This window comes from Xenopus laevis, chromosome 1L, assembly GCF_017654675.1.
Source record: "Xenopus laevis strain J_2021 chromosome 1L, Xenopus_laevis_v10.1, whole genome shotgun sequence".
NCBI classification, from domain to species: Eukaryota; Metazoa; Chordata; class Amphibia; order Anura; family Pipidae; genus Xenopus; species Xenopus laevis.
In genome coordinates this window covers 89,355,463-89,367,628 of record NC_054371.1, presented here as the reverse complement: position 1 = coordinate 89,367,628, position 12,166 = coordinate 89,355,463, and positions in this window count along the sequence as shown.

The window sequence follows — 12,166 nt, the reverse complement described above, 5'->3', positions numbered from 1 at the left end:
TGAGGTAATGCTAATACCTATTCTTATCAAATAGAATCACCATGGAGCTAATCTTCTGCAAATTACTTTAGGAAATTGACATTTCATGTGCATATTAACGTCAGCTTGAAAAGGGACTATTATTCTGGATAGTATTACAGCTGATTTGTGTTCAGGATTGGCTTGGCAGATATTGGGCTAAACCAATGTATATCCTTTTGGAAGAAAATAGGCATGAATGTTTTAAAAATAAGTCAGATTGAGAGAAAATGAAAAGTCAGGGGTTAATTAAAACAAGAAAACAAACAAGGGATCCTTTAGTATCGAAAGGATCATCCCACAGAAAGGAAAGCCCTGGAGCTATAAATGCAGGGGCTACATGACAAGGAATCCGAATAACCAGCAGCCAAATTACACTAGATTATATTTAAAGGTTGGCAAAATCTGATGTAGCTGTGAGTGGGTGAGAAGGAATGAGTTAAGGCAGGGAAATGCATGGCTTGGGGTGGAGAAAGACAGGGATGTGATGTCAGGGGAAGAAGCAGTTCACTTCCTTATCTTTTGAGCAGGTAGAAACACCCGTTTTGCAAATTTTGTGAAATGTCAGGGTTTTCTCTATGTTTTCATATTATCTATTAATAAGCAAATGTGGATGTATTCCTGCTTGTATTGTTATATTGTGGTTTCGGGTATAGTTATACAGTATAAGCATGAGAGAGTTTGCATGTTATTGTTCAATTTTAATGAATGTCAAATGCTTGATATAGTGAATGTTTCCGATCGCCATTGGGGTCAGGAAGAAATTTTTTCCCTATTGAGGCATAATTGGCAGTGGTTTCAGGCTGGGTTTTTTGCCCTTCCTCTGGATCAAAACAGTGGCTATATGATAATGTGTTATAATTTTTATTTGCCACAGCAGCAGTAAGACCTTGCGAGAGTACTGCACAGGTAAATTTAGAAGAGGGAAAAGGGAGGTTCTCTCCTGTGACTGCACATTGGGTTGATTGATACTGATGCTACTACTGCTTGTGCTAGGTGACAGCCTGCTTGGATTTCCTATCAGCAACACACTTTCAGATTTCAGACCGACAGCAGGGCTGCTAAACTTCTCTCATGGTGGGAGCAGCTTGGGGCCATCCTTTCTGTAGGTAGAGGCAGCCTAATACTCAGTGGTGGATATAATGACATAGTGCTGATCTCAAGTAGCGATCTCTTACGGAATTCTGGCTTTGGATATTGCCTTGGGGTGAGGCTGGCAAGGTCCTATTTAGTTGATAAAATGTGAATAAATGCTGTGGCCATTTTCACCATTTCTAGCTCCTGGAGTCTCATTATGATATGTAACAATGGGGTTTAATGGGATAGCTGAAGGTGAAGGGTCAGTTGAGGAGTCCCCTTGTCAACAATATTTCTGGTAACTCACCTTCAAATCTATCATAATCCATGTCTGTGATTTATGAATAAGGCATGGGTTCTACTGTTACATCATTCAATGTAATAAATCTTGAGTTTCTGGAATTTTAATGGTGAGAGGAGTGATACCTAGGTCATGTCTCTCTCAGACATACTGTATTGTGTATACTGTGGAACTACTACTAGCATTGCATAACATTTAAAAATTATATACTTTTATCATTATTATGTCCACTGGCCAATTTGTAATTTATTTTTCAAATGTGAGGTCTCACACATGAGAGAAAGGCTAATCTATATAAATCCCATAATATTGAACTAAGTACTAGCCTGATTTATTATAAATATCTATATAAATATGTAGTCTGCCTACCACAGCTGTCTCTTTGTTTCTACTTTTTGAGATTTCTTTGTTCAAGGTCAGTAGGGGCATCTTCTGGTGCTTTAATAAAGAGGTCTATGTGCACAAGTAAAGGTTTCTGGTCCAAGTCTTGTCTTACATAGGGTTTCCCATTATAGGAGTAATGTTTTAATATAAGCTGGCACATAAGAAAATTCATTTTTATCTCTTGTATTACCTATTTGCTACTACTAAAAATATGATTGACTTGTGATACTACTATAGTGATTTTCAGTATATTTCATTCTTGGTACTGACACACCAATTTGACATGTATCCCCTTGATCTATAGCCCTATTGTCTTATTACCCACTCATAAAATAGAATTTATTACAGCATTCCTATGTCTGTTTGAAATGATGGGTCACTAGGTCTTCCTTCCTTTGAATTTATAATCTAAGGCTTGGCCTTTGAAACATTTGAAAATATTTGTCCTTTTATATTCACGTAATAAATATGCATCAAGCTTGTGTTGTTGATGATTGCAGCATTTATTTTTAAACCTGTTTTGCCAAATTTTAATAGCACATGCATGACCTTTACTGCAAAGAAAATGCACCTGACGGGATTATCTTATTTCCCAAAGTCTTTTTCAGACCACACTATTCATTTAATGGTTTATCTGTTTTTCTTTCTCCATTGCCCTAAATGGATAAAATGTATAAAATGCTTCACCTTTTGTTAAGTAACTATATTCAAACTATACACTACTCTTTATAAATAATGTTTATCTCTTCTATATCCCCTTTATTGCAGCATGAGGACTTTGTTTACAGATGACATTCTTTCTCTATTTATTTGTTTTAATACACAAGATAGAGAATTACCTTGCACTAACATTTGCTGAAGCTCTTCTATAGGTATTAAAAAACAGTGCCATCTAGTGGTTAAAATAAATTCTACTATTCAAGGTATTATTACAGAGGATGCCTCAGTCAGGGAAAGCCACTTCCCAGCTCCCACTCATATGAATAAATATAAATGTGCTGAGAATATATGTTACTAATGGCATATTAATACAGCATTGTAATATAAATGTTATAGTATGATTAATACTGTATGGCATGATATATAGGATTTATTATCTAGAATGCTTGGGACCTGGGTTTTTTCCAGCTAAGGGATCTATCCATAATTTAGATCACAAACAACCAGCTGGCTCGGCACAAAAAAACAGCAGGCACAGAACAACAATTATACTATACAGATCTGTTATCCAAAATGCTTGGACCTGGGGTTTTCTGAAAATCGTGTAAATATTAAATAAACCCAATAGGCTGTCAACATTGCTTCCAATAAGGATTAATGCTATCTTAGTTTGGATCAAGTAAACAGTACTGTTTTATTATTATTATTATTATTATTATTATATGAAGTCTATGGGAGATGACCTTCCTATAATTCATAACTTTCTGGATAACAGGTGCCATACCTTTACTATAACTATAATTTAGATCACCATACCTTAGGTCTGCTTAAGTAGTTCTGCCACTAATATGGATTCATGCAGCTTAATTGAGATCAAATACAATGTACTGTTTAATTATAATTTTTAAGTAAAGGTACTGTTTTATTATTACATATAAAATGTCAAATTAACTTTTAGTATGATGTAGATGATATTCTGAGAGAGTTAGTCTTCATTTTTATTTATTAATATAGCTTTTTTTTCAGCAGCTCTCCAGTTTGAAATTCCAGTGGATAGCTCAATGCTAATGTCCAATTTACCCTGCTATTCAGTAAATGGTTTGAATGAAAGACTGGAAGATACATAGGATAGGGTCTGAATAGAAGTAACACTAGGTAACAATAACAGTAAAATTGTAACTTCACAGAGCAATAGATTTTTTGGCTGCTAGGGTCAGTGACTCCAATTTAAAACCTGGAAAAGGGCAGGAGAAGAAGGCAAAAATGAAATCCAAAATTAAAATTAAGTTGTTGTTTAGAAAAGGTCATTCTATAACACAATAAACATTAACATAAAGGTGAAAACCCACTCTAATATCTATATCTGTTTTAACTAATATAAAAAATATATACTGCTATCACCTCAGACACCTCATTGATGGACGAATTAAATTAATTGCTTTCACTACACACAGAACGAGTGTGGGCAGGGTTGATTATGTGTGCCATTGGCCTTAAAATGACCTTATAATATACCCTATACTTTGCCAAACAAGTGAATCTTTGCCCAGTTTGACCTTATACACGGTTGGCCAAATCAGGCTAAATTCTAATATGGACCTATGATAGTGGCATATAAACACCATTAAGACATTTCCATGAGAGTTTTAAGCAGGAATAGATACATTTGCCAGCAAAGATCATTTAGGTTAGCTATACTGATATGTTATTCAAGTCTTTTCCAGGTGGTGCAGCAACAGAGGTGCAGTTTTTATGTATAGATACAGTATGAAGGCTGATGCATGTTATTAGAATGTTAATTATATTGTAGAGGTTACTTACCAAACTGTGCAGCAGACTCTCAGAGGTCGAAAGCAGTGCAATGGGATCCTAACCTAGGTGCCAGGTATAATGAGATGTGAAGGTGAAGGCTTATTATTGACTTTGTTATCCATGGAACGACAGCAAGATGATTGTTTTGTATAAAGTATGTTATAATGTTTCTCTGCCCTGGATATGAGATCAAATGAAAGGAGCATAAACTGAAACAAACCTACTGTCATTACATAAGCCTCCTGTGATTTAACCCTTTTGTGCCAACAGTCTGCTCCAGTATAGCTCCAAGAGTTAGTCTTTTTGTGCATTGAACTTTGTTCTGTGGTACCTATGGGGTTAATATACATAGTAACATAGTAACATAGTAAGTAAGGTTGAAAAAAGACACATGTCCATCGAGTTCAACCTTTTTTTTTTGTTTATTAACTACCTATCTGCCAGTTGATCCAGAGGAAGACAAAAAACCCATCTGAAGCCTCTCCAATTTGCCTTAGAGGGGGAAAAATTCCTTCCTGACTCCAAAATGGCAATCGGATTAGTCCCTGGATCAACTTGGACTATGAGCTATTTCCCATAACCCTGTATTCCCTTACTTGCTAAAAAGCCATCCAACCCCTTCTTAAAGCTATCTAATGTATCAGCCTGTACAACTGATTCAGGGAGAGAATTCCACATCTTCACAGCTCTCACTGTAAAAAACCCCTTCCGAATATTTAGGCGGAACCTCTTTTCTTCTAATCGGAATGGGTGACCTCGTGTCAGCTGGAAAGACCTACTGGTAAATAAAGCATTAGAGAGATTGTTATATGATCCCCTTATATATTTATACATAGTTATCATATCACCCCTTAAGCGCCTCTTCTCCAGCGTGAACATCCCCAATTTGGCCAGTCTTTCCTCATAGCTAAGATTTTCAATACCTTTTACCAGCTTAGTTGCTCTTCTCTGTACCCTCTCTAATACAATAATGTCCTGTTTGAGTGATGGAGACCAAAACTGTACGGCATATTCTAGATGGGGCCTTACAAGTGCTCTATACAGTGGAAGAATGACCCCCTCCTCCCGTGACTCTATGCCCCTTTTAATACAGCTCAAGACCTTATTTGCCCTTGATGCTGCTGACTGGCATTGCTTGCTACAGCCAAGTTTATCATCTACAAGGACTCCAAGGTCCTTTTCCATAATGGTTTTGCCTAGTGCAGTCCCATTAAGGGTATAAGTGGCTTGGATATTTTTACATCCCAGGTGCATGACTTTACATTTATCAACATTGAATCTCATTTGCCACTTAGCTGCCCAGATTGCCAGTTTGTCAAGATCCTGTTGCAAGGATGCCACATCCTGGATGGAATTAATTGGACTGGATAATTTTGTGTCATCTGCAAACACTGATACATTACTTACAACACCCTCCCCTAAGTCATTAATGAACAAGTTAAATAAAAGTGGACCCAATACTGAGCCCTGGGGGACCCCACTAAGAACCTTACTCCAAGTAGAGAATGTCCCATTAACAACCACCCTCTGTACCCGATCCTGTAGCCAGTTTCCTATCCATGTGCAAACAACTTCATTAAGCCCAACAGACCTTAGTTTAGAAAGCAGTTGTTTGTGGGGCACAGTATCAAACGCTTTGGCAAAATCCAAATAGATCACATCTACTGCCCCCCCACTATCCAGAATCTTACTTACCACATCATAAAATGCAATCAAATTCGTCTGACATGACCTATCCTTCATAAAGCCATGCTGATTGTTGCTCATAATGCCATTCAATAGGACAAAATTTTGTATGTGATCCCTTAACAAGCCTTCAAATAATTTGCCCACCACAGATGTCAAGCTTACTGGCCTATAATTGCCAGGCTGAGATCGTAATCCCTTTTTAAATATTGGAATAACATCAGCTTTTCTCCAATCCATAGGCACCATACCAGATGACAGTGAATCTGAGAAAATCAGAAATAAGGGCTGGTCTAAAACTGAACTAAGCTCTCTTAGAACCCGGGGGTGTATGCCATCAGGCCCTGGAGCCTTGTTTACATTAATTTGTATTAAAGCTTTTTGAATCATATCCTGAGTCAGCCACTGACTAGATTGAGCTGAACCATTCGTGCAGTTATTAAGTGAGCCTGTGAACCCAGACTCCTCTATTGTATACACTGAAGAAAAGAACTGATTTAACACATTTGCCTTATCTGTATCTGTTACAACCATACTGGTACCATTATTTAATGGAGCAGCACTCTCAACCTGCATCTTTTTACTATTAATATATTTAAAAAACTTTTTAGGGTTAGTTTTCACCTCCACCGCAATTAACTCTTCATTTCTTTTCTTAGCCTTCCGGATTGCTGATTTACAACATTTATTACAGTGTTTATATTCATTAAATGCAGCTTCTGTCCCTACAGATTTGTAGTTTTTAAATGCCTTTCTCTTCTTTCCCATTAACATCTTTACCTCTGTATTAAGCCACACAGGATTAGTGATGGGCGAATTTGCGCCGTTTCGCTTCGCCGAAAAATTCGCGAATTTCGCGCGAAATTCGCGAAACGGCGAAAAATTCGCGAAACGGCGCCGGCATCTCGTTTTTGACGCCGGCGCCCGTTTTTGACGCCGGCGCCCGTTTTTTCGACGCCGGCGGCCGTTTTTGACGCCGGCGTCCGTTTTTTCGAAAAAAAAATTTTTGGCGCCGGCGAATTTTTGACGCGAATTTTCGCGGGCGTTTCGCGAATTTATTCGCTGGCGGCGAAACGCGCAAATTCGCCGCGAATTCGCCGCGAATTCGCGCCTGGCGAATAAATTCGCCCATCACTACACAGGATGATTCTTAGAGCTTCTACGTTTAGTCCTTAAGGGAATAAATTGAGAACAGTAATGATTTAATATCATTTTAAAGGACAACCATTTCTGTTCTGTGTTTTTAGCTGAAAACCTAATGCCCCAATCAATGCTCTGTAGGGCAGCCCTCAAGGCACTAAAATTAGCTTTGGCAAAATTCATGGTTTTTGTTGCCCCAGTATATTTTTGTTTTTTGCACCAGACATTAAAAGATATAACATTATGGTCACTATTGCCCAGGGGTTCAATGACTTGCACATTTGCTATAAGTTCTGGGTCATTTGAGATCACTAAATCAAGAATAGCATTTTTTCTGGTAGGCTCCTCAACAACCTGTGCTAAAAAATTGTCGTGCAATAAGTTTATAAACTTGCTCCCATTAACTGATCTAGCAGTACCGTTGCTCCAGTCAATATCTGGGTAATTAAAATCCCCCATTATCATTACTTTACCTAAACTAGCAGCCTTTTCTATTTGCATTAGGAGCTTTGTCTCTTCCTCCTCACTTACATTAGGGGGTCTATAGCATACTCCTGCAATTAATTTGCTGGATTCTTTACAATTGGTGAAGAACTCCACCCATATGACTTCTGGCCCCTCATTTTCTAACATAACCTCCTCCTTTATATGAGCTTTTAAATCCTGCCTAACATACAGACATACCCCTCCTCCTTTTCTATTGCCTCTGTCCCTCCGAAACAAAGTATAGCCACTGATATTTACTGCCCAGTCATGCGACTCATTCAGCCATGTTTCGGCCACACCAATCACATCATATTTTCCTTCCATCACCAGCAGCTCCAGCTCTCCCATTTTACCAGTCAGACTTCTTGCATTTGTAAACATACATTTAATACTGGCACCATATTGAACATATGACATGTGGTCCTCCCTATCCTTAACAGTATCCCTAGCCAAATCTCCTCCCCCATTTTCCCTTTCTTTGCCCACTATCTCATCTAACCTGTCTACCACTGAATCTTTTACTGAACCCTCCCCCCCACACCTAGTTTAAAATCTCCTCCAACCCTCTAGCCATCTTCTCTCCCAAAACAGCTGCCCCATCATCATTGAGGTGCAGCCCATCCCTAGCAAAGAGCCTGTAGCCGACTGAAAAATCAGCCCAGTTCTCCAAAAACCCAAAACCCTCCTCCCTACACCAATCTTTTAGCCACGCATTAATCTCCCTACGCTCCCGCTGTCTCCTTAGCGTTGCTCGTGGCTCAGGTAATATCTCTGAGAAAATTACCTTGGAAGTCCTCGCCCTCAGCTTTGAACCTAGTTTTTTAAAATCATTTTTAAGGACTTCACCACCTCCTCTAACTTTGTCATTGGTACCTATGTGTACCAAGACCGCTGGGTCTTCCCCAGCCCCTCCCAATAATCTGTCAACTCGTTCCACCACATGCCGAACCCTAGCACCAGGCAAGCAGCAGACTGTTCGGCATGTAGGGGCCTTGCGACAGATTACCCTATCCACCTTTCTAATAATTGAATCCCCTATAACTAGAACCTGCCTTTCCTTCCTTGCACTCCCCCCACCACCCGTATTAGAGCCACTGCCTCCCGGGGTGCTCCGAGAGTCAGCCTGCTCCATACACGCCAGTTCGGAGTTTTCCTCCCCAGCATCTTCAGCCAAAACGGCGAATTTGCTGTTTTGGACAAACTGTGGACCAGCCCCCCTACTCTTCTGTCCCCTACTCCCCCTCTTGACTGTCACAAACCTTCCTCCCTCATTAGCCTCCACTGCCCCTTCTCCTCCCCCCACTCCACTAGCCCCTGCCAGTGGTTGCTCTGCGAGCCTCCTTTCCTCCCCCTCGTTTGCCGATGCTCTCAGTGCTGCAAGTTCACCCCTTAGAGTCTGCAGCTCAGATTCCAAGATGAAAACCCACCGACATCTCTCACATGTAAATACTGCATGGAACTGCTGCTCCAACACCACATACATGTGACAAGACACACACTGAGTAATACCAGCAAACCCACTCATATTTACACTGGGTACTTACAGTCTCCCAAATGTAATTCCTCACCAACACCTTTTCAGTTTTAAACGCCTTAAGGTTTTTAACGCTGCTTAACACTTAATTCACATGCAACACTCGCTAAGCAGCTCCCACACTCGCTTTGCCTTCACAAGTGTAAGGTTTCAACCAGAGCACTCAAAGCCTGTTCAGAATTTACCTGATTAACCCCTCCCCCTTAATTAGAAGAAAGAGGGAAAGGAGAAAAAAAAAATGCTATTTGCTACCAGCAGTAAATAAAAACCCTTATTAACTTTTTTTTTTTTTTTTTTTATGTTCCCCTTAGACCTCTAAAGCTAAAACACAAAAAGAAAGTAAATGCACTTAATGTATCAACTAGTTTACCCCAAAGAGAGAAAAGAAAAAGCTGTTTGTCTCAGTCAGATAACTCACATAACACACAGCAGTCAGTTATTTGCACTTACTCCCTCCTTGCACCCAGCACTCCCAGCATGCACAGCAAACACCAACGCCTTAAGGTTTTTAACGCTGCTTAACACTTAATTCACATGCAACACTTCGATCACATGCAACACTCGCTAAGCAGCTCCCACACTCGCTTTGCCTTCACAAGTGTAAGGTTTCAACCCCAATATTCAATATTATGTGCATATAGAGTTTATTCTGGTGTCACTTTAGTTTCTAGGCTTTCCTTCATCAGTCAGCAAATTGTTTCACTTTATTGTTTGATGTGTTAGTAATTTCCTGGGATAAATTGCAGTACAGTGAAAAATTAGAAATTACATGCTAAAGTTACACTAACCCATACAGGCAGTCAGCAAATGCTTAGTAATTCTGACACTCAGAATAGGACTTGCTAGAATAATAACAGGCTGCACTGCCACAGAGATTCATCAAGATGATGTACCTCTGCACTTACCCCTTCCTTTCAATAGCAGCACTAAAGTCTGACTACTGATGCTTCAATGAGCATAATACTGAGAACTCAGCAACTGTGTATTGCTCTCGTGATGATACTTTCCAATCCTTTGATCAAAGAAGAGATACCTGACTCAATAACTTTTAAAACTGGATGGGAAAAGAGACGTATATGCATTAAAGTTTTTGTCTATATTGCTTTCCTTACTTTTTCTCTGAAAAGTCTACTTTAAAAACTATATTAAAGCAGGATTCAGTCATTGCATAGATTTCACTTTCTGTCATTCTGTTAAACTTAATCATTGTGTTCCTTAAACTGACAGTACTTTTCTCTGCTGTTTTCATCACCCTTATTATGGCTTATTCTAACAAAGTTTGATATACAGTACCATGGAAAATGTACAACTGGAGGTAAGTACAGAAAGGATTAAAGTGGACATAAACCTTCCTAATCAGTATTGCTTCACCTACATATTGGAGGTGAATTCTTAAAACCACAGTGTACACTAAGGGGCAGATTTATCAAGGGTCGAAGTGAATTCGAGGGAATTTTCGAAGTAAAAAAATTCTAAATTTGAAGTATTTTCTTGGATACTTCGACCATCGAATAGGATACTACGACTTTGAATTTAGTTCGACTTTGATTCGAAGTAAAAATCTTTTGAATATTTGACCATTCGATAAAGTACTGTCTCTTTAAAAAAACTTCGACTTCAATACTTCGCCAAATTAAACCTGCCGAAGTGCTATGTTAGCCTATGGGGACCTTCTAGAGTCTTTAGAGGTCGAAGGAAAATCCTTCGATCGATCGCTATCATTCGTTTCGAACAATTTAATCGTACGATCAAACTTTTTTACTTTGATCGTTTGATGGCCAAATTCTGTGAAAAATACTTCAACTTGGATATTCGAATTCGAAGTATTTTAATTCGATGGTCGAATTTCAAAGTATTTTATACTTCGAAATTCGACCCTTGATAAATCTGCCCCTTGAAGTAATTGTGCAATGTAAAAATAAAAACTAGGGAAATAGATATGATGTGCAAAATAAAAAATGTAATGTATAAAGGTTTGATTGAGTGGATGTCTAACATAACAGCCAGAACACTACTTCCTGCTTTGTAGCTCTCTTGGTTTACACTGACTGGTTACCAGGCAAAACCAAATCAGTGAGGGGGGGGCACATGGGTTATAACTGTTTGCTTTTGAATCTGACCTTCATGCTAAGGATCAATTGCAAACTTACTGAACAGTTATGTCCCATGTGGCCCCCTTAAAGTCAATGACTAACTCAGAGTTAGAGAGCTTAAAAGTAGTGATGGGCTAATTTGCGCCGTTTTGCTTCGGTGAAAAATTTGCGAAACAGCGATGGCGTCTAGTTTTTGACAAATTTTTTTGCTTCCAATAATTATTTAATTATTATAATAACAATTATATTTATTCACAAAGTTTCATCCAACCTTTTCTCCCTACCTGCCACATCTGCAAATACATATTAATACATATTAATCTCCATAACATCCTTAACATCCCCCAAAATTCCCCAGTTTTAAATTTCTATATGTTCTTCCAAAACCCAGTTAAATTATTTCCTGGCAATAAATGTCCTATTTTGCATTAGAGATTGTCTTTCTTCATCTTATCTGTTCTATGTAAACATAACGTATCCTATAGCACAGTTTCTATTTGAAAAACCAGCCACAAAGCAGCTTATTTAATTAATCTGTAATAGTGCTTTTGAAGCAAACAAAGCACAATGTTTATCAAAACAGTACATGTTTTTGACATGCATATAAAATGGTTTCATTAGTGCCATTTCATTTCAAACGGTTTACTTTCCCCAAAGATAAAGGTCAGATGTATTATCAAATGTAGTTTGGGTTTGCGTAATCATTGTTGAAAAATGCAAGTACGATTTTAATTTTGCTCTTGTTTTCCTGCATCAATATTTTTTTTTTTATGGTGTGGGATTTTTTTTTCAACAAAAAATCGGAATCTCACCAACTAAGCTTCGTTGTAATTAATGCAAGAAAGCATGAGCAATACCATTAACCACCCATGCAAATGAACAGCCCAGCTATGACTCTCATCCTATCTTATAATATTAAAATATAAAATAATAAGTACAATTAATCGTGAAGTACGGTGAGACTGTGAGACTGAA